The following is a 23,835-nucleotide window of genomic DNA, read 5'->3' on the forward strand; positions in this document are numbered from 1 at the left end:
CAGCAGTGATTCTGAAATTTGGTGTAATTCGTACTTGAAAAGGAAATTGTCCACAATTAGCAATAATTTGAATGATCAGGTAATCTGATTTTTATTTGTAGTGTTGGGCCTGAGAGATAAATGTTGGCAAGACACTGGTAAGGCTGTAGGAAAAGAGCAGGCGAGTGGAGGGGACTAATTGGATAGTACTTTCAAAGAGCCGGCACAGACACAATGGGCTGAATGGCCTCCTTCTGGACTGTACAATTCTATGAATTCACATCTAGCAACTTGATTACACGGTGCAACAGAAAGTATTTTGGGAACCTCATAAATAAACAAGGGAAGATTAGTCTAAAGAGAAGTTGGAATTGCTATTTGGAATCTCGACTTACTGATGGGACAAAATAGTTGAAATTGGGTTAATTTTAGCACAAAAACAAACAGTCTGTCTCATGGGTTTATCTGCATTGTGCTCAAAAACTCCCAGCACTTTCTGGGAGCTCGGACTCAAGCAGTGCAGGTATAATAAGTAAACTATTACTAAAACTTTATATAGAGTCTTTAACATAGTAAAATCATCCCAAGCATTTCATAGGAACATTAGCGAACAAACCATTATATCCAAAGTGGCCTGGTTGGAGCAAGAAGCTGGGCTTGGAGCAGTTTATTAAAAATAAAAGGTTGTTTCTACATATGGAAGGAGCATGCACTTGGGAACTACAGAAGCAGCTCTGATGAAAGGTCATCGATCTAAAATGTTAACTTCCTTTCTCTCCGCAGAAGCCACCAGACCTGCTGAGTATTTCCAGTATTTTCTGTTTTTATTTCAGGTTTCCACCACTTTTTTTTAGATTAGAGATACAGCACTGAAACAGGCCCTTCGGCCCACCGAGTCTGTGCCAACCATCAACCACCCATTTATACTAATCCTACACTAATCCCATATTCCTACCAAACATCCCCACCTGTCCCTATATTTCCCTACCACCTACCTATACTAGTGACAATTTATAATGGCCAATTTACCTACCAACCTGCAAGTCATTTGGCTTGTGGGAGGAAACCGGAGCACCCGGAGAAAACCCACGCAGACACAGGGAGAACTTGCAAACTCCACACAGGCAGTACCCAGAATCGCAGTATTTGCTCTTGAAAAATGGGATAATTGTGTTTATTTCTCTGTATGTCTACTGCTTAGGAACAAGAGTTGGTTGATCACAATAAAAGGTTTACGTTTCGAACATATTTGATGTCAAATTTGAATTCTCTTACAGTGGGTAATTACCCAAAACCTCTAAGTGGATCTAAAATGGGAATACTATCCAAAAATGAGTTTAAAACTTGCACAAAAGTACATGCTTGAAATCAAATTCCAAATGCAGTAACAGAACACAAAATAGTTGACCATCAGTTAGGGGGTTGATCACACATAATACAGGTTCAAGTGTTGCTCCTGATGTTACAGATGTGCCTTTGCTGTGCACAAACCCTTTCACTCCAGAGGTTATACATACACACACACACACACAAACACACTTTCCATTCTGCAAATCAACAAGATAACCTAACACGACAATGACCTTCAAAAGCCATCAATATTTTACTAGACGATAAGCATGGGTTCTACATTAACAAGGAACATTTATTGCAAAACATTCAGCTTTCTGATTATCATGGGAATACGATCATTTTTGACCTCATTTATAATCTGAAAACATGGCTATCTAATACTATGCACGTGCACCGCGGACTAGACAAACTGCAGAGCAATTTTTATAATGTCAATAAAATGCCCACTCAATAGAATTGACAATGGATCCATTATCATAGGCGGAGATGCTTCGATATCCCAGAATGCATTCAAATGCGATGTATTTCATACAGGTAACTGAATTCACCTTCTATTAATAGCCTAAAATACTGGAGTGCTACTAAATTGCTGTAAGTTATCTTCACCAGAAATACTGTGGAAACAGATTAAAGAACACATTAGCTTCATATTACTGTCTTCACAACTCTGTTGTTGTGTGAAGCTTGTTGCATAGAGTTAGGGATTTGTGGGACGGAGGTCTGGTTTTTGGTTAAGATACCTTTTCCCACTTAAAGCTTTACGTTGTTTCTTTGTTTCTTCCTCACCTAAAGGTATTGGCATCTGAGGGCTACAGTTTGTAAGAAATTGATCGTCCTCCAATATTACACTCAAGTGGTTATATGCCAGTCATGATCATGAGTGCCAACACTGCCGGCAAGTCTAAATAAAAATAACAGGTGTCAGGCATGGCTCAATGGGTAGCACTCTCAGCTGAGGTAGAAGGGTGTGGTTCAATTCCCACTCAGAGTTAAGTACATAACCCAGGTTGACATTCCTGTGCAGTACTGTGGGAGTGCTGCACTGTTGGAGGTGCCATTTTTCAGATGAGATGTTAAACCAAGGCCTCATCTGCCCTCTTGGTTGGACGTAAAAGATATCATGGCACTATTCAAAGGAGAGCATCGGAGTTCTCCCTGGCGTCCAAGCCAATATTTATCCCTCAACCAAGTGGTTAGGATCTGGGAGTGTGGTGGAGATAAATTCAATCGTGGCTTTCAGAAGGGAATTGGATAAATATCTGAAAAGAAAAAATGTGCAGGGTTGCAGGGAGAGGGCAGGAGAGTGGGACTAGCTGAGTATCTCTTATAGAGAGCCTGCGTGGACACAACAGGCTGATTGCCCTCCTTCTGTGCATAAGCATCTATGATCACTACAAATAGATTATCTGGACATAGTCACATTGTTGTTTGTGGCAGCTTGCTGTGCTTAAAATGGCTGCCTCATTTCCTACGACAGTGACTGCACTCCAAAAGTACTTCATTATCCTGAGGTTGTGAAAGGCGCTATAGAAATGCAAATCTACCTTTCATTCTGTTCTGATGAAGGGTCACAGACCTGAAAGGTTAACTCTGTTCCTCTCTCCACAGATGCTGCCAGACCTACTGAGTATTTCCGGTACTTTGTTCTCATTTCAGATTTCTAGCATCTTCAGTATTTTGCTCTACTTTTAAGGTTATGACTCTTGTTCTGGACTTCCCTCCAACAGAGGAAGTAGTTTCTCTCTATCTACCCTACATGAAACAATACACTTTCTTGTAAAACCCTCAAAATTGAGCACATCACACCTAACAATGACAACCTGTTAAAGTAAGCTCCTTCATAAGAATTTCATTTTTGGAACAATATTCACTTCTTGAGGGCAAGAACAAACCTTTCTGTTTCCTATTGTCCCAGAATTTGGACATGCAAACTAGCCCAGCACTGAACTGAGAACACTGCATTGTGGGAGATGTTGCCTTCAGGTGATACATTGAGCATAAGCCCCACAATCACCCGCCCATCAACCTACTTGGGTCGTTCACATGAACATGAAAGATTCCAATGATGTGACTGAAAGATAAACAGGGAGTTATCCCGGCATCTTGGCCAAAATTCCTCCTTTAACCAATGCCACCCAAGAGCAGATTAACCAGTGGTTAACCTTAGTGCTCTTTATGGGATCTTCCTGTGCCAAAATGGCTGCAACAATTGATTATATAATAAAAACTGCACTTCAAATGATTCACTTTGTGCGAAGCACCTAGAGACTTTTCTGAGAGAGGTTGTGAGGCTCTAAATGAAGACAAACTCGTCTCTACACACCAAGCTCAGGTCTTGTCATTTGATTGCATCATATATGTAAGGGACATCCTTCCACAATAGGTAATCTACAGAGTAAAGCTAGTTTGTCATTTCATTAGTCTTTGTTTTAAAAAAGAAACCTCAAAAGCAGTGAGCCTATTGTATTAAAAAAAATACATGACTGGGTCAGTAGTTTCAAAAGAACACCATGTGAAGCAGAACTCCCTGTAACAGAGTCAATCGCCCAGAAAACTACTAAACCCTGTTACGTATCCCTGATGGGCACTTATACAAAAGTAGGGCCTATGATTGTATAGATTGATGTCCTGGATTAGTGCAGTTCTGATGACCTAACCACAGGAAGGATATTACTGCCTTTGAGAGAGACAATGAAGGGAATTCCAAGTTAATGAATGTGGCCTTGTTTCTTTGTAAAACAAACTTAAAATGTTCGCTCTAACTTTTCTTCGTTGCACACAGCCTGTTTATTGCACTGTGCGGTACATTCCGGATTGCTGCGTGAATGCACACCCGTGCAGCTTATAGGAAACAATGGAAGTGACTGAACTGAAGGCTTTATGAAAGGAACTGACAAAACTGGCTCATGTGACAAACGGCTCAAATACCCCTAAGAGAAGAAATTGGGTGGTAATTTTTTCACACACAGAGTGATTGATTGTTTTATTTATTTATTTAGAGATACAGCACTGAAACAGGCCCTTCGGCCCACCGAGTCTGTGCCGACCATCAACCACCCATTTATACTAATCCTACATTAATCCCATATTCCTACCACATCCCCACCTTCCCCTGCCACCTACCTATACTAGTGACAATTTATAATGGCCAATTTACCTATCAACCTGCAAGTCTTTGGCTGTGGGAGGAAACCGGAGCACCTGGCAAAAACCCACGCGGTCACAGGGACAACTTGCAAACTCCACACAGGCAATACCCAGAATTGAACCTGGGTCGCTGGAGCTGTGAGGCTGCTGTGCTAACCACTGTGCCGCCCATCAAAAAGGGACAGGCTAATTCAATCTAATTACTTATTCCTGGTCCTAAAACATCCTATATCAGAATACCATTAGCAGAGATCTAACACATAATCCTACGTCTCAAAATGGAAAGTCCACACGGATATCAAGAAATGGCTGAAGGCACTGGATACAGCAAAAGCTATGGGTCCTGCCATCATCCCAGAAGACTCAGACTCCAGAAACAGCTGCACCCTAAGCCAAGCTGTTCCAGTACAGTTGCAACACTGGCATCTAACCGATAATGCGGAAAATTGCCCAGGTATGTCCTCTCCACAAAAAGGACAAATCCAAGCTAGCCAATTACCATCCCATCAGTCGACTCTCAAATCAGCAATATCCTGCTTACCAACGCTCAGTTTGGATTCTACCAGGGCACTCAGTTCTAGACCTCATTAGTCTTGATCCAAACAAGGACAAAAGAGCTGAATTCCAGAGGTGAGGCGAGAGTGACTGCCCTTGACATCAAGGCAGCATTTGACAGAGTGTGACATCAAGGAACCCTAGCAAATTTAAAGGCAATGGAAAGCAGAGGGGAAAAATCTCCACTGGTTGGAGTCATCCTAGGCAGAAAGGAAGATGGTTGTGGTTAATGGAGGCCGATCATCTCAGCCCCAGGATATTGGTGCAGGAGTTCCTCAGTGTGGCGTCCTAGGTCCAATCATCTTTGGCTGCTTCATCAATTACCTTCCCTCCAAGATAAGGTCAGAAGTGGGGATGTTCGCTGATGATTGCACAATGTGCAGCACCATTCATAACTCCTCAGATACTGAAGCAATCCATGCCGGCATGTAGCAAGACCTGGACAGGATTCAGGTTTGGGCTGACCAGTGGCAAGTAACATTCGCACCACACAGGCAAATGACGATCTTCAACAAGAGAAACTCTAACCATCTCCCCTTGATGTTCAATGGCATTACCATTGCTGAATCCCCCACAATCATCCTGGGAGTTGCCATTGACCAGAAATTGAACTGGATAAGCCACATAAATATTGTGACTACAAGAGCATGTCAGAGGCTGGGAATTCTGCAGCGAATAACTTGCCTCCTGACTCCCAAAAGCCTTCCCACCATCTACAAGGCACAAGTCAGGGGTGTGATGGAATACTCTCCATTTTCCTGGCCGAGTGCAGCTCCAACAATACTCAGGAAGCCACAACTCCGTACAGGACAAAGCAGCCCACTTGATTGCCACCTGATCGATCACCGGCACACAGTGGCAGCAGTGTGTACCACCTACAAGATGCACTGCAGCAACTCGCCAAGGCTCCTTCGACAGCACCTTCCAAACCTGCAACCTCGACCGCCCAGAAGGACAAGGGCAGCAGATACATGGTAACACCACTACCTGCACTTTCCTCTCCAAACGACACACCATCCTGACTTGGAGCTATATCACAGTTCCTTTACTGTTGCTGCGTTAAAAACCTGAAACTCCCGAACACCACATGGACTGCAGCAATTCAAGGTGGCAGCTCACCACCACCTTCTCGAGGGCAATCAAGAATAGGACACAAATGCTGGCCTTGTCAGCGACACTCACATCTCATTAACGAATATAAAAAAACTTCCATTGGGGTCTCTTAATCCTCCCTTGTTCCAGTTTTCTACAAATTAGAATTGGGGGTCAAGGAAGACAGGGTTGAATTTTATGGAAAACTTACACCAATTCCTGTTCCACAATGCTGTGAATGGTAACCCGTGGAGACATCCAGCATTAATCCCAGACTTCCTTGGGCAACAGTTGAAAAAAATAAAACACCAAGTGTAAATAACTTCCTTATATAACACTAGGGGTACAACCAGGTAGATTACTGTTGCCAGCGGCACAGCCAGTTGTTCACCATACCACTCTTGCCTCTGAGCTGGAAGGTTGTGGGTTCAAGTCCCGCTCCAGAGACTTGAGCACATGTTCTAGATTGATACTTCAGCACAGTACTGGAGGAGTGCTGCGTTGTCGGAGGTGCCATCTTTCGGATGAGATGTTACTGAGGTCCTGCCCACTTCTTTTAAAAATGGATGTAAAAGGTTCTGTGGCATTAATCGAAGAGGAGATAGCATGTGATAGAACAATATAGCACAGTAAGGGGGCATTCAGCACAGTGGCTGTGTCAGATCTTAGAAAGAGCTATACAATTAGTCCCACAGCCCTGTTCTTTCCCCACAACCCTCTCAATGCCTGACCAACATTTACTTCTCGATCAACACTACTAATAAAAATCACATTGCCTAATCGCTTAAATAATTGCTGTTTGTCGGAGTCCACTGTGCACAATTTGGCCTCACCTACATTATAACCGTGACTCCCCTTCAAAAAAATAACTGGCTGTGAAACACTCTGGGATATCCTGAGGATGTGAAAAGTGCTTTCTTTGACTGTGAACGCATTAAAAAAATGCATCAAAAATTATTCAATATTCTCCTTTACTTGTACAAGCCATCTACTTTATTCCCCAATTGTTTAGCTATATCCAGTTGTTTTTCTGTTGTTGTGGAATGCACCTGGCAATACGTAAAGGCAGTAGAACCTTTAGGCGATATTGCAGAACCGATTCTTGAAGTAAGTCGACGATATAGAACCTCTGGCACCTTGAGGTAAATGGGGCTAATGAGAATGAGGTGCCAAATTCAGCTAACACCTATCCCCTTCCAAGGACAAATAAGGTGAAACGTCAGTTAAGAGGATCAGGTAAACAATACAAACTATTACAGTGGTTCTGCACTTCAGAAACTAGTCAAATGGCTTCAAAGTCTGGGCATTAAAAGCAAGCAAGAACTCTTCTTGCCAACTCCAGCGGGAGATTCCCTCCAAGGAGGTACCACACTTTCACCATTAACATATCAGCTCAAAATCAAAAATATAATGATCAACTCTTGAGAGTCTAAAAGTTTAATTCTTGGTGAAAGTTGAACATTGCTGAGTTTCAACCCATATGTTAATGTTTCTAGATTATTTCTATATGTCTTTATAGAATGTCTCCTTCCCCTGGAAAGGGAGCAGCCAAAGAACTCAATTCCAAACACAGGAGATACACAGAAAGTGCAGCTTGCAATCAGTGGCCCCTCACTGAGAATTTATTTACATCGGCTTCCAATAATTTTTGAAGGGAAAATGGAAAACATTTAAAGGGAGGGGGAATGACCATTGCTTTTTAATTATGGTCCACTTATCTAGTTTAAAAAGGTCGTAAGGCAGAGAGATGGGACCCAGGTATTTTCCACCAGTCTTTACTGTGGAATGGTGTGCAGTTTTAAGGACAGAAAGACCTGCATCTATATAGCATCTTTCACACCCTTAGGACATTGCAAAAAGCACTATAGAAATGCATATCTGTCTTTCCCACTACACGATAATGAAATAGGTTTATCAATTATATACCCATAAATAGTTTAAATTGTTACATCCCATTCTGCTGGGACCCATTATAGAGAAGAATTTAATATCACAAAACAGCCTCAAACAATTAATTCATCCTTCCAATTAAATAACTGGATGCAGCAAACTTTGCACATCCATTTTGTTTAATATTTAAATTACTGACAGCAGTCAGAACTATACTCGCAACTTGACATTAGTAATGAAGCAAGAATCTTTCAGCAATACCATATTATGTAACTAAAAACATTAATGAAACAGAAGGCAAGAAAGACACCTACCGTGAAACAGATGCTGCCTTTTGCTCAGAATGGTCTAAAATAAAACTCAACTCTGCTTACATCTAGTTTACAAAACAGCTGGGATTAAATCAAACGTTGCCTTATGTCTCATGTACACTTTTATGCCCTATAAAAACCAGGAGTATTTTGAGCTGTAAAGCACAGGTGCGACTCAGGAATTGTGCTGCCTGAGAATATCGCAGGTGTGTGAATAGCGTCATTACCACCAACAGACCAGACCTTACAGCATGTGAATGCTTGAAAAGAATTCAGTAACCCGAGTTGATTGCAGTAAAAATTCCATTCAAATTCTACAGTACAGCAACCGTGTGAGGCTGTTCTTAAAAAAAAAGACACCATTTGGGACCAGTACTGGGCCAGATACCATTGTTTTTTTCCAATTGGAAATAATGTAAAGCTTTTTTTTTTCAAAAAAAGATGTTGTTGTCTTGATACACAAGGGTAAGGGAACTACTGGCATGGGCAGCATCACATAAAGTGATGCAAACTCAATCACCTCCTTCATGGATCTCAGACATTCTTTATGAAGCCATTTAAAGTGGCATCTCATATGACACTCCTACACTAGAAAATATCTGGTGCGATAGAGTCGCCTGAGTTTCTTTTGTCGGCTAGATTTCACAACAACAGTAACTTGCATTTGCATAGTATCTTTAACGTAGAAAAAAAGCCCAAGTTGCTTCACAGAAGCGTTACCAAACAAAATACGACATTGAGTCAAATAGACATTAGGACAGATTTAGTCAAAAAAAGGTAGGTTTTAAGGAGGGTCTTAAAGGAGGAGAGAGGGGTAACGAAGCAGAGAGGTTTAGGGAGGGAATTCCAGAGCTTGGAGCCCAGGAAGCTGAAGGCACAGCTGCCAATGATACAGCAATTAAAATCAGCGATGCAGAAGAGGCTAGAATTTGAAAAACGCAAAGATCTTGGATGGTTGTAGGGCTGGAGGTGGTTACGGACATTGGAAAGGTCAAAGTCATGGAGGGATCTGGAAATAAGGAGCAGGTAAGTGTACTGTAACTGACTCCTCAGCTGCAATTTGCAATGTCTCTACTTTGCTTGACTCATCAACAAGCCGAGGCATCTCACCCACAGCCCCTGACTGCTGTGGAGAGCTACTATCTCAAGTATACAACTCACATCGATAACCCCTTGCTAGTACTCCACTATCCTACATGTACAGCTTGGCTCATACACTTAACACAGAAAAAATTTTGAGACGGCAAACAGCCGCTTGTACATTCTTACCTCCGTAAAACACACTACAAAATAATTTAAAGCTCCCCAAATAAAGGTCACAACACAAGTTCAGGTGAATAAGGTTTTGTTGGCCGAAACAATGGCACCGAAACAGGCCATTCAGCCCAATTGGTATATGCTGGTGTTTTAAGCTCCACATGAGCCTCCTCCCACCCTACCTCATCTAACCAGATCAGCATATCCTTCTATTCCTTTCTCCCACAAGCACTTATCTAGTTTCCTTTTAAATACATAGATGCTATTCGCCTCAACCAGTCCCAGTGATAGCCAGCTCCAAATTCTAACCACTGTCTGGGTAAAGAAGCTTCTCCTGAACACACAGAAAATCATTTTGGCAGTTTAGGCAACACCAGAAGTCTAAGAACAGAATGTAGCGCAAAGTTCATACAGACTGCAGTGCTCCTCCTGAGTGACAATTCAATGGTCTTAGAGTCATAGAGTTATACAGCACAGAATTTATCGTAACAATTCTCCGCTTTAAAGAAGTTTGAATGGGTGTAGCAGAGTTTAAAAGCATTGTCCCAAAATTCCCTCTGGCAATTAGACTAAACTCATTTTTAACTCAAAACTGTAATGCAGCGTTGATTACTGCAAAGAAATTGTCAACCCATTTATTTTCAAATAGCAAGAGTTAGCTTTTAGAGCTTAATTAAATCAATGCAATATCCATTTCAGAACTTTTTTTAAGCAGGTTTGTGTCTCAGGTTAAAAGTATACTGAAGTAGAATGAAAGCATGGCCAGCAATTCTGTGCATTTATGTACTTTTACTAATGCATTAGAGAATCACTTCCATCTTTTAAAACATGATTGAAAGAATACATGCTGTTCAAAAGTTGAACTGGAATCAGTTATATCCAGAAAGATAAAAAGTGATTAGAAAAACTGTTTTCTTCCCACTTGCTCTGGTTTTCCAACTTTAGTGGCCACCAACTGTCCAGCAAACCTCCAAGCCCTGTGCATCATTATCCCAATAGTTGACAAGTCTATTAACACCACCTCTATTGGCCTCTGATTAGCTAATGGATGACACATTTCAAATTAGGGAACCTCACCAACATCACAGCTATAGCATTTTCAGTTTTCTCGTTTGGAATCATTTGTCATACCAGTAAGTGGACTTCTTGTCCCCTACAATCCAGAGCATAATTTCGACTGTCCAACAGCAAGTTAAACAATTATGCCATCTGAGGATTGTAACATGGAACCTTCTCTTCGTACGCATTCTCATCTTTATGGAAGGTGGCCTGTAACGCACTCTAATGGGATGAGGTACAACTGAAAACTGCAGAACTGGTTTATTTTACATAGAACACATAAATGAACAGGATCAAAAACAAGAAATGCTGGATTCACTCAGCAGGTCTGGCAGCATCTGTGGAAAGAGAAGCAGAGTTAACGTTTCGGGTCAGTGACCCTTCTTCGGAACTGACAAATATTAGAAAAGTCACAGATTATAAGCCAGTGAGGTGGGGGTTGGGCAAGAGATAACAAAGGAGAAGGTGCAGATTGGACCAGGCCACATAGCTGACCAAAAGGTCACGGAGAAAAGGCAAACCAATATGTTGATGGTGTGTTGAAAGACAAAGCATTAGTACAGATTAGGTGTGAATATACTGAATATTGAACAGCAGCAAGTGCAAACCTGAAGAAAAACAACCTGAAAAAAACAGTGGGTAAGCAAACTGAACAAACTAAGATGAAATGAAATAAATGCAAAAAAAGATTGTAAAAAATGTAAAAAGGAATGTAAAAAAAAAGGAAGAAAAAATTAAATGAACAGGATAGTGTTTGCACAGTGAGATAATTTGGAAAAGAGAGAAAGAGATGGGGGAGGGGGGTGGGGGAAAGAGACTGATACAGAGAGACAGATACAGAGAGACGTGCACACACAGTCCTTTGACACACCCCACGCTTAGCTCTGTGTCGAGGGTAGGAAGGGATGTTTGGCCCCCTGCGCTACCATGTTTCAAACTGAATCCACTTTAAGTACAACTTAATTGATATTGTTAAATCAAGCCATGATAGCCATCTATCAATGCGAGAGAAGATGTTTCCAGTTGCAGCAGAGTCTACAACTGGTGCCCATAAATGTAAGATAGGCACCAATAAAACCAATAAGGAATTTTGGAGAAAATTCTTTACTCAGAGTGGTTAGAATGTTAGATTCTTGCTACCAGATGGAGTCGAATAGCATGGATGCATTTAAGGGGAACATGTTAGATAAAGTACATAAGGGAGAAAGGAATGGAAGGTTATGCTGATAGGGCGAGATTAATTAAATAGAGTGGGAGGAGGCTTGTGTGGAGCATAAACACCAGCACAGACCTGTTGGGCCAAATGGCCTGTTTCTGTACTGTAAATTCCGGTAAATGAAATTCCATCTTTGCTGATAGCCCAGTTTATAACTGATTGAAACCAAGAGTTTTCCCTCTGTCTCAAGGCTCCAAAATGCAACAAAGAGTTTCACAACCAGATCTCTATCTGGGTCGCTTACTGAAACCTCCAATTGCCAAGATCCAGCCCTCTCATGTATGCTGGTTAATGTTGGACCATTAATATGACATTTCATATTATAAATTAACCACATTACCTTCAGATTCTCCAAGAACCCAAAACAGTGCAGTCTCCAAGAGAGATTTGTAATATGGGGCACATTTAAGATATAGAATGAAGGGCATTAATAAAAGATATAACATGTATGTTTTGAGTGCAGCTCTCGTGGTGGGTTATTTTGATACGCTGAATATTTTATAATACATCAACCAAACCATTAAAAAATTATTTATTTTGAAATACAGGATTGAGCCCTACCCAGTCATGTGTCAACATCATAGCGAGCAAGCCCATTGCTTTCTGACTGCACTTTTAGTCAACACACATTAATTAGCATTAACTTGACCATAAATGTTGACAGTTTTATGAGCACATATTCAACTGCATCCTGTACATACAGGATTTAAATAGGTGGGCAAACACTGTAGCTTACCTATATTGGCTGACTCTAAAAAAAACTTACCATAGAACCATAGACAAATTATAGCACAGAAAGAGGCCATTCAGCCCATCGCGTCTGCACTGGCTGAAAAGACTAGCCACCTACTAATCCCACCTTCCAGCACCTGATCCATAGCTTTGCATATCAGGACAGCCAAAGATTTGGATTAGACAAAGTCAAATAATCATGATTTCATTTCTCTGGGCCAAGGGGGTCCCCAATTTACGAAGTTGTCCTCCATACTTTGTGAGGGCCAAATGTAGATGGGGACCTTGCAAAGAGGCACTGAAGGCCTGCGAATCCAAATGGAGCCAGATTAAATCTATAGAATTTAGCAAACTTCACCACTGTGTCTTTTGGATGCAATTTTAATTGTTATCCCTAGGCTACACAATCACTAGATGCACACTTGGTCTGCCCACTCAGGTGGACAGTCACGGCACTATTTTGAATAGCAGCAGGGGAGTTTATCCCTGCTGTTCTGGCCAATATTTATCCTTCAACCAACACGACCAGAACAGGTCATCTGGTCATTTTATTTCATTGCTGTTTGTGGGAACTTGATGTGATTGAATTGAGTGCCACGTTTCAAATATTGCAACAATGACTGCACTTCAAAAAGTACTTCATTGGCTGTAAAGTGCTTTGGGACACGCTACATGAACACAAGCTTTTATTTCTCTTTTTCAGTCAGAATCCAGCACCACCTTTCCTGAATTCAGGTAAATTTTAGCAGAGGGCTGAAACCACCCATCCAAATTATTTCACTAAAATAAAAGCAAAATACTGCGGATGCTGGAAATCTGAAATAAAAACAAGAAATGCTGGAACCACTCAGCAGGTCTGGCAGCATCTGTGAAAAGAGAAGCAGAGTTAACGTTTCGGGTTAGTGACCCTTCTTCGGAACTGACAAATATTAGAAAAGTCACAGGTTATAAGCAAGTGAGGTGGGGGTGGGGCAAGAGATAACAAAGGAGGTCTAGATTGGACCAGGCCACATAGCTGACCAAAAGGTCACAGAGCAAAGGCAAACAATATGTTAATGGTGTGTTGAAAGACAAAGCATTAGTACAGATTAGGTGTTAATACACTGAATATTGAACAGCAGCAAGTGCAAACCTGAAAAAAAAAAGTGGGTAAGCAAACTAGACAAACTAAGATGAAATGAAATAAATGCAAAAAAAAAGATTGTAAAAAATGTTTAAAAAATGTAAAAGAAAGGAAGAAAAAATAACTAAAAATGAAAGTAAAATGGGGGGCTGTCATGCTCTGAAATTATTGAACTCAATGTTCAGTCCGGCAGGCTGTAGTGTGCCTAATCGGTAGATGAGATGCTGCTCCTCGAGCTTGCGTTGATGTTCACTGGAACACTGCAGCAATCCCAGGACAGAGATGTGAGCATGAGAGCAGGGGGGAGTGTTGAAATGGCAAGCAACCGGAAGCTCAGGGTCCTGCTTGCGGACTGAGCGGAGATATTCCGCAAAGCGGTCACCCAGTCTGCGCTTGGTCTCCCCAATGTAGAGGAGACCACACTGTGATCTGATGCATCTGATGATGCTACCTTCCATGACGGTGCTTCTGATATGACCTCCTTTTTCCTCAACCGAGGATTTCCCCCCACTGTGGTTGACAGGGCCCTCAACCGTGTCCGGCTCATTCCCCGCACCTCTACCCTCACCCCTTCCCCTCCCTCCCAGAACCGTGACAGGGTTCCCCTTGTCCTCACTTTTCACCCCATCAGCCTCCATATCCAAAGGATCATCCTCCGCCATTTCCGCCACCTCCAGCGTGATGCCACTACCAGTCGCATCTTCCCCTCCCTTCCCCTGTCAGCATTCCGAAGGGATCGTTCCCTCCGCGACACCCTGGTCCACTCCTCCATTACCCCCACCACCTCGTCCCCGTCCCATGGCACCTTCCCCTGCAATAGCAGGAGGTGTAATACCTGCCCATTTACCTCCTCTCTCCTCACTATTCCAGGCCCCAAACACTCCTTTCAGGTGAAGCAGCGATTTACTTGTACTTCTTTCAACGTAGTATACTATATTCGCTGCTCACAATGTGGTCTCCTCTACATTGGGGAGACCAAGCGCAGACTGGGTGATCGCTTTGTGGAATATCTCCGCTCAGTCCGCAAGCAGGACCCTGAACTTCCGGTTGCTTACCATTTCAACACTCCCCCCTGCTCTCATGCTCACATCTCTGTCCTGGGATTGCTGCAGTGTTCCAGTGAACATCAACGCAAGTTCGAGGAACAGCATCTCATCTACCGATTAGGCACACGACAGCCTGCCGGACTGAACATTGAGTTCAATAATTTCAGAGCATGATAGCCGCCCATTTTACTTTCATTTTTAGTTATTTTTTCTTCCTTTTTTTTTACATTTTTTACAATCTTTTTTTTGCATTTATTTCATTTCATTTTAGTTTGTCTAGTTTGCTTACCCACTTTTTTTTTTCAGGTTTGCACTTGCTGCTGTTCAATATTCAGTGTATTAACACCTAATCTGTACTAATGCTTTGTCTTTCAACACACCATTAACATATTGTTTGCCTTTGCTCTGTGACCTTTTGGTCAGCTATGTGGCCTGGTCCAATCTAGACCTCCTTTGTTATCTCTTGCCCCACCCCCACCTCACTTGCTTATAACCTGTGACTTTTCTAATATTTGTCAGTTCCGAAGAAGGGTCACTAACCCGAAACGTTAACTCTGCTTCTCTTTTCACAGGTGCTGCCAGACCTGCTGAGTGGTTCCAGCATTTCTTGTTTTTATTTCAAATTATTTCACTGCCTGGTAAGCAAAAAGCTGAAGCTTTGTTTGAGAACAACAGCATGAAGGAGACACTTCTTTCTCTTCCTGGATTGATATTATGATCTTTTGAGGTGAAGGTCATCAATACTGAAAAATGAGCCACGCAAGGTAAACATGAAGCGCATCCAAGTCAGAGGTCAGAAAAAGCAGACTGAAATGGAAATAAAACCAAAACCCTGGAACAACATGCCCCAACTCCAACTGCAGGAGACCACTTCTTATTAAACCCATGCAATACTTTCTTTTCCAACATCACTGTGGTATCTCACAACAAGGCTAACTATTCAGTGCCAATTATAAGGGAACGTTGGGTAGAATTATAAACTTTCTAGCTCTGTAGTGGGACGTTCTGGAATCTTTCAATAAATATTAAAAATGTGTTTTTTTTAATTTTACTGGATTGATGTAGATTTTAAAAAAACAGTGCAGTGACACATATCTGCTAGATTATATGGGAAATATTAATTAGTAAGAAGGTTTCAAATGTTCCTGTAAGCAGCATTGGCTCTTTACTACAGAATTTCTATCATGGGTTGCATCAGACTCCCTACAAAATGGGCCAAGTCCCTTGAGAACTGAAAGCACACATCTAAAGATTGTATAGCCCAGGGATAACAATTAGCCTATTTAGCACTTCACAATTCAGGTAGTATTCTCACTGCACCTGCTTTTTCTCAAAAGACCAACATTATCACACTTGGGACCAACCTTCACAGGCTAAAATAACCATTAAATTGATATCCACTTCAAAATTAACACTAGTCAAGATGATAGGAAAATACTAAGAACTGTACAAAAGATCAGGAAACATTCCACAAGTGTTAACTGACTCCTTCGGAACTTCAAACTTTCTTCAGTTAAACATGACAAAAACAGTTCAGCAAACACCCCTTCTGATTTTGCTCTCTCTAAACACCTCTGTGGCTCACTCAGGAAGTTAAGGAGAGTATCAGACTAAAAAAAAAAAAAGAGGTTTACAATGTTGCACAAAATAGTAGCAGGTCTGAGGATTGGGCGTGCTTTAGAAACCAGCAAAAGGCCACCAAAAAGTTGATAAAAAGGGAAAAAAAATAGAATGAGAGCAAACTAGCCCGCAATATAAAAACAGATTGTAAGAGCTTTTATGCATACATAACAAGGAAGAGAGTAGCTAAAGTAATGGTTGGTCCCTTGGAGGCAGAGACAGGAGAAATCATCACGGGGAATGAGGAAATATTTTGTGTCTGTCTTCACAGTAGAAGACAGAAGTTCCATACCAGAAATAGGCAGTAACCTAGGGGCTAAAAAGTGAGGAAATTAAGGAGATTGATATGAGAAAAGAGAATGGTCCCGTCAGATAGGAAGTTGGCAAATGTTACACTGCTTTTCAGGAAAGGAGGTAGAGAGAAAACAGGGAACTACAGGCCAGTTAGCCTGACATCAATCATTGGGAAGATGCTGGAAACTATTAAAGAAGTCTTAACATTGCACTTGGAAAAGCATTAGAACAAGTCAGCATGATTTTACTAAAGGGAGAACCTGTTTGACAAATTTATTCGAGCTTTTTGAGGATGTGACTAGTAGGATAGATAAAGGGGAACAAGATGATCTACTAGTATACCTGGATTTTCAAAAGGCAGTCGATAAGATACCACATAAAAGAAAATAGGGAAGATAAGGGCTCATGGCGTTGGGGGTAATATATTAGCGTGGATAGAGGATTGTTTAACAGACAGGAAGCAGAGAGAGGGCAGGCAGTGAATAGTGGGGTGCCGCAAGGATCAGTGCTGGGGCCTCAGCTATTTACACTCTATATTAACGACTTGGATGAAGAGACAGAGAGTAATGTCTCTAAGTTAACTGATGATACAAAGCTCGGTGGAAAGCTGCGGGGAGGATGTGGAGAGGCTGCAAAGAAATATTGACAGGTTAAGTGAGTGGGCAACAAGATGGCAAATGGGAAGTGTGAAGTTGTTCACTTTGATTGTAAAAATAGAAAAGCACAAATTTTTTTTAAAAGGTGTGAAACTGGTAAGTGTTGACGTTGAGAGAGACTTGGGGGTACTCGTACAAGGAACGCACAAAGTTAGCATGCAGGTGCAGCAGGCCATTAGGAAGGCAAATGGCATGTTGGCCTTTATTGCAAGGGGATTGGAGTACAGGAATAAAGTCTTGCTAAAATTGTACACAGCTTTGTTGAGACCACGCCTAGAATACTGCGTGCAGTTTTGGTCTCCACATTTAAGAAAGGATATACTTGCACTGGAGGCAGCGCAGCAAAGATTTACTAAATTGGTCCCTGGGATGAGGGAGTTGTCCTATGATGAGAGGCTGAGTAAATTGGGCCCATATTCTCTGGAGTTTAGAAGAATAAGAGGCGATCTAATTGAGATATACAATATTCTGTAAGGGCTTGACAGGGTAGAAGCGGAGAGACTGTTCCCACTGGTCAGGGAATCTAGAACACGGGGACACAGTCTCAGGATAAGGGGCCAATCATTCAGGACTGAGTTGAGGAGAAATTACTTCACTCAAAGGGTTGTGAATCTTTGGAATTCTCTACCCCAGAGGGTTGTGGATGCGCCATCATTGAATACGTTTAAGGCTGGATTTTTGGTCTCGCCGGGAATCAAGGGATATGGTGAGTGGACAGGAAAGTGAAACTGAAGCCCAAGATCAGCCATGATCGCATTGAATGGCGGAGCAGGCTCGATGGGCCGAATGGTCTACTTCTGCTCCTATTTCTTGTGAAAGCCTGATCAACTGTGGTTCCGATGAGGATTGTCAGAAGCCCATGCAGTATAACTGCGTTGCACTTCAGGTAGTTTCAGTCACGTTTTGAACAGCCCGTTTGATCTGTAAGTGCCATTTAGTCCCACCTTAGCTGCCTCTAATTGTGACAGTTTAGGTTTCCTAAATGCTGCGGGAAACAAATAATGAGATTGCCTAATGGACTTTTTTTTAAAGAGACACAATAACACATGCTTCTGCAAGGACCAGCAAAGAACATTTAACTGGAGAATGTTACGACTGAGGCAGTAGGCTTGCACTGTCCTTTCTAGTTCTACCTCTCCACAGGTCACAACATCTATTTAAATGTTTAACCAGTTACCGATAAGGTCAATCACAGACTCTTCATCCCAGAATAAAATACACCAACCAGGTTTCTGTAACAAACAACTAAATTATCAGTTTATTATAAAACAAGATATAACCAATAATGAAGCAAAGCTTTAACACACAGAGTGAAATATGAAAGTTCCCTTTTACCTTAGCCCCATATACACACACACACGCACGTTAACCGGAAAAATAGATTTTCTCTTTAGAGCTCTGTTACAAAAAAAAAGACAAAAAATACTTTGGCCAAATACTTGCTAATTCTTGAAGAAAAAAAAAAGATATGGAAAGATGTCAGTTGTCCCTTTTTGGTTTGGCATCCCAAATACGCGTAGACAGCTGTCACTGGGATCTTTCTAGAACAGTTCTTTTCAGGTGATGTTGAAGATCAGTTTGAAGATCAGGCTTTCCAGGAGGAATGCGACAACAGGGGTTTTTGGCGGGCTTTTCAGGAGAACTGCAGCATCAGTTTCTCTATTTCTTACAATTGATTCTCAGGAAGTTATCAAAGAGATAGAAGAGGGTGAAGGCTCTCTTGGCTGGTTTTCTCCAACTGCCTTCAGAACAGTTCACACCCCAACACACTGTCCAAAGCAAAACCACAAACAATCTCTCAAGAGTCAAGTCTCCTGACCCCTATAAATCTTGACCGGTCACGACTCTGTAAACATCTCCCCCAATTCAAAAAGCCCGTGCTGGGTATTCATCTGAAGACAGGTGACTTCCAGTAAACATTGTTTTCAAACAAAACCTCACAGTGTCCTTCAACGACCCCAGTAAAAAAAAAAAAATCCATGGAATCCTTTTCAATTTTCCCAAATAAAACAATGTCCATAATTCTAAAATCCTCAAAAAAAACAAAAAATATAGAAGCACCGTCATAACAAGGAAAACAAGCTGGCACAATGGCAGAGACTCAACTATTCCAATGCTGTCTTGGTCAACCTCCCTTCTTGCACCCTCTGTAAACTTGAGCTCATCCAAAGCGCTGCTGCCCATACTGTAACTCGCAACAAGTCCCCCTCACCCATCATCCCCTGTGCTCTCTGGCCAACATTGGCTATGGCCCAGCAACGCCTCAAATTTTAGTTTCTCATTCTTGTGTTCAAGTCCCGCCATGGCTCGTCGCTGCTACTAGCCCCTACCCAACACCGACACCTCCCCCCCCCCACCAAATCTCCGTAGCATCTTCCAGCTCAACAACCCACCGACATCTCTACATCCCTCCAATTCTGGCCTCTTGTGCCTTCCCAACTTCCTTTGCCCTGCCATTGGTGGCTGTACCTTCAGCTGTCTAGGCCCTCAGCTCTGGTAATTCCCTCGCTAAACCTCTTGTCCTCCGTACATCTATCCCCTCCTTTAAGACGCTCCTTAAAACAGACCATTCTGACCAAGCTTATGGGTCATCTGTCCTAATACCTCACGTGGCTCAGTGTCAAATTTTGTTTGATAATACTCTTTTGAAGCACCTTGGGGTGTTTTACTATGTTAAAGTAGCTATATAAATGCAAGTTGTTGATGTTTAAGTCCTGGGGTTTTATACAATGCAGACGAAAGAGACAACACCTTGTGCTACCTATTTAAAATGTCGCAACAATATTTTAAACTTGTTGCACAAAGTGGTTTCCACAGAACTCATCAAACTTGCTATACTCCGACAGTGCAGGGAGGATGCAGAATGATCAAGTAACTCTATTTCAACTGGCCCAAGCCTCGTGTTTTCACATATAAACAGTCCAGAACATTAAACCCCGTGTAGTTCTGATAAAGGTCATTACTACTGTTGATGATGAATTGACCAGCTCACTTATCAATCTCAAAGCTGAATTTTGGCACGTGACCCTTTTGACAATAATCCTGTTTATGGGAATTTACTAATCTGTGTACAGCATTAAATCCCCACAGCATTCCTGTATTAGATAAATGCATTATGCAAAGTATATTACAATCCCTGTAAAAAGCAATACATTGTGCAAAATGGTTCCAAAATTGGATTAGTAACTTTCAATTTTGTTACGGTAGCATTTCTGTTTGGATTGTTCGACTGGAGAAACATTGCATTTATTTCAATATACAGAGAAAACAATCAATTAAAGAATGCTGTTGAACATCCTTCTTCACAATATAAGTCAATTGGTTTTGGATCGCAACCATGTCAGTATCCAAATACAGTAAAAGAAATCGCAAACATCAACAACCAAAGCAATTATGAAAGTGGTGACAGGTGATCAAACACTTGACCAAAGGGGTAGGTATTAAGGAATGTCTTAAAGAAGGATCAAGAGGTGGAGAGTCAAAGAGGTTTTGGGGAGGGAACACCAGAGCTTCAGACTTGGACAGCTGAAGGCATGGCGTCAATAGTGGGGTGAAGGAAATTGGGGATGCACAAGAGTCCAGAATTGGAGGAACATAGAGATTGTAGGGTTGTAAGAGATTAGAGATAGGGTGAAGCCACGGAGGTATTGGAAAATGAGGATGAGAATTTAAAATCAACTGGGCTGGTGGACCAGGAGGCGAATGTATATCAATGAGCACAGGCATGGATGTGTGAACAGGATTTGGTGCAAGTTAGGAAATGAACAGCAGTGTTTTGGATGAGCTGAGGTTTTTGGAAGATTAAAATCTGGCCAGAACATTGGAATAGTTGAGACCGGATGAGGGTTACAGCAGCAGCAGACGGGCTGAGGCAGGGTTGGAGATATGCAATATTACAGAGGTGGAAGTAATCTCGGTGATGGAGAGAATATGGGGTCAGAAGCACAGCTCTAGTGGCCAGGGAAGGGGATGGAATAGGTGGCTAGAAACAAAATTTCTGGTGGGAGCCAAAGGCATTGGCTTCGGTCATCCCAATGTGCAATACAGGTTGAAGGAGCACAGCTGGTAATAACGAGTGAATTAAGTGGCCACTCAATAACATTTGAATGCTTCCATCCAAAGTAACAGACTGCAGGCATGGTCCACCTTTGGATACCCAAACAACTACTGCCTGCAACCGGTAGCGTTAACAGATTAATGTCGTCTGAAGAACAAAAGCCCAGGAGATAAATAAAGATTCAGTGCCACAGTACACTAATAAAAAACTTAATCTTCTGTGCCAAGAATGTCCAATCGTTTCCCTGGAAATCGTGCATTTTTTTCAATGCAGATGCTTGCTTTCTGTAACAGACTGCTTGAGAGATAATGAGAAGCACTCTACATAAAACGCATTCGGAAACAAAGGCAATCATTTGGAACGCACAGACGAAATGTCCAGCTATGGAAAATACTGGAGCTACAAAGTCTCCCTTGCAACTGGCTTATGCATGAATGTGCCCAGTGTTTATCAGTTAACCTTAAAAGGGATAAATATCTTACATAGACAAATAACACATCAAGTTCTACATGGTACAACACTTCTGGTGTCATAAAACTGTTATTCCTCGACTTACCGTGAGCAAGGCCATGGGAGATTTGATGAGAAATATCTAAGCCCTAGCATCCAGTGTGCATTTGTTACACACCAGATGTCTTACTTCATTACGAAAAGAAACAACCTTTAAACAAAAAATGAAAACTAGTCACTGACCTGGAGCCTGAAATTTACAAGCACCCTGTAACCAGCAATAACATTCTGATTGATTTCAACCGCTGCTTACTTTAACAGAAGCTCCACCTTCGCAGCATCATCTGACTTATCATGAGTAATGTCATGAGAGTTCTGCAAGCATTAGCATAAAAATATCCAAACCTTCAGTCCGTAGCCTCAGTGGGAGGGGATTTTGGAGACTCAGAAGTTTAACAGTCCTCTGACTCATGTTATCCTTCGCAGTTGGTTGAACCTGTAGACTTCCCCAGGACTCCCTGAATATTCTGTCTTTGTGGGTGTTGATAGCAACACTGTCAAACAGGCAGGGACCCTTCCCTTCTCCAAGTCATCATCTCATCTGTCTCGCAGTTGATGAGCATGATTCTCAAAACATACTCTCCTCTCCACGGGAAGATCTTCATAGGATCAGTTACCTCCAAATCTCATTAATGAAAGTCCACATCAAATCTTAGCATGAAAATATAGACTTTTTGGAAAACCTTGATGTTCACTAGAATCAATGAAACAATCCAACCAGAAGATGCTGCAGCAAATATTCTCTTCAACCAAGAACATGACAACTAGCAACACTCTCCTTGGTTGTGCCCAGTACACTGGGGAGCAGAGTTCTGCCATTACGTCATATCATTTGGTGCACATTGCCAACAGACTGTTCTTCCATGCCTGCCCCAATCAGCTGTGTGTTTTTAAAAACAAATCTAGCAATCTGAAAACCAGCCAAAAGTAACACACATGCATGCACACACTTCACACTGGTTCCAGGGGCGATTGAAGCTGAGTATCCAAACGTTTTCCCCAAAATACTCCTTACTTTAACAATATGAGCTTCCAATTGAGTTGCGAACTGGCATTTGTTAACTTGACAACTTTCTTTTACGATTGAGCCCGACAAATCTAGAGTGCTTGTAATACTGATATACAGTATGAACATACAAACATACAAATTAGGAGGAGTAGGCCACTCGGCCCCTCGAGCATGCGCTGTCATTCAATAAGTTCATGGCTGAACTGATTACTCCACATTCCCGCCTACCCCCGATAACCTTTCACCCCCTTGCTCATCAAGAATCTATCTACCTCTGCCTTAAAAATATTCAAAGACTCTGCTTCCACCCCCTTTTGAGGAAGAGTTCCAAAGACTCACGACCCTCAAAGAAAAAATTTCCCCACAAGGGGAAACATCCTTTCCACATCCATCGTCAAGACCCCTCAGAATTTATGTTTCAATGAAGTTGTCTCTTACTCTTCTAAATTCCAGTGGGATACAAGCCTAGCCTGTCCAATCTTTCCTCATAAGACAGCCCGCCCATTCCAGGTGTTAGTCTAGTAAACCTTCTCCGAACTGCTTCCAACGCATTTATACCCTTTACATATTGCTGGTCAGTAAAGAACACCTGGACCCACAGCAAACATGGGATGTTTCTACTTGCTGGTACAGAAGCACATATCCACCACTGCCTTCCCCACACAATTTCTAAATCCTTCCACCAACCCACCCACGATTCCAGGAAGGCACCAACCGGAAGTGAAGCACGTTTTTCCCGCACCGGTGATAGTGGGATCACAACTGTCAGAGATCAAAGTATTTAGGTAGAATTCACAGCACAGAAACAGGCCATCAGCCCAACTATTCTTACATTATAACAGTGACTACACTTGAAAAGTACTCCATTGACTGTAAAGCATTTTGAGACGTCTGGTGGTTGTAATAAGCGCTAAATAAATGCAAACCTT

At 41.9% G+C, this 23,835-nt stretch overlaps 1 protein-coding gene across 5 annotated transcripts in view; it reads right to left on the bottom strand.

The window, feature by feature from the left end:
* Positions 1–23,835, bottom strand: part of gpsm1b (G protein signaling modulator 1b) — a 265,572-nt gene that overhangs the window by 76,858 nt on the left and 164,879 nt on the right. The window contains exon 1 of one of the 5 annotated variants that reach the window (XM_068012196.1): positions 21,944–22,019. The exons of 2 other annotated variants lie outside the window; for them this stretch is intronic. The gene's annotated coding sequence lies outside the window, so the exon portion shown is untranslated. Of the gene's footprint in view, positions 1–21,943; positions 22,020–22,080; positions 22,102–23,835 lie in introns of those variants that run through there. 2 more of the 5 variants (XM_068012193.1, XM_068012192.1) reach the window with 2 other exon arrangements.

Source organism: Heterodontus francisci, chromosome 32, assembly GCF_036365525.1.
Source record: "Heterodontus francisci isolate sHetFra1 chromosome 32, sHetFra1.hap1, whole genome shotgun sequence".
NCBI classification, from domain to species: domain Eukaryota; kingdom Metazoa; phylum Chordata; class Chondrichthyes; order Heterodontiformes; family Heterodontidae; genus Heterodontus; species Heterodontus francisci.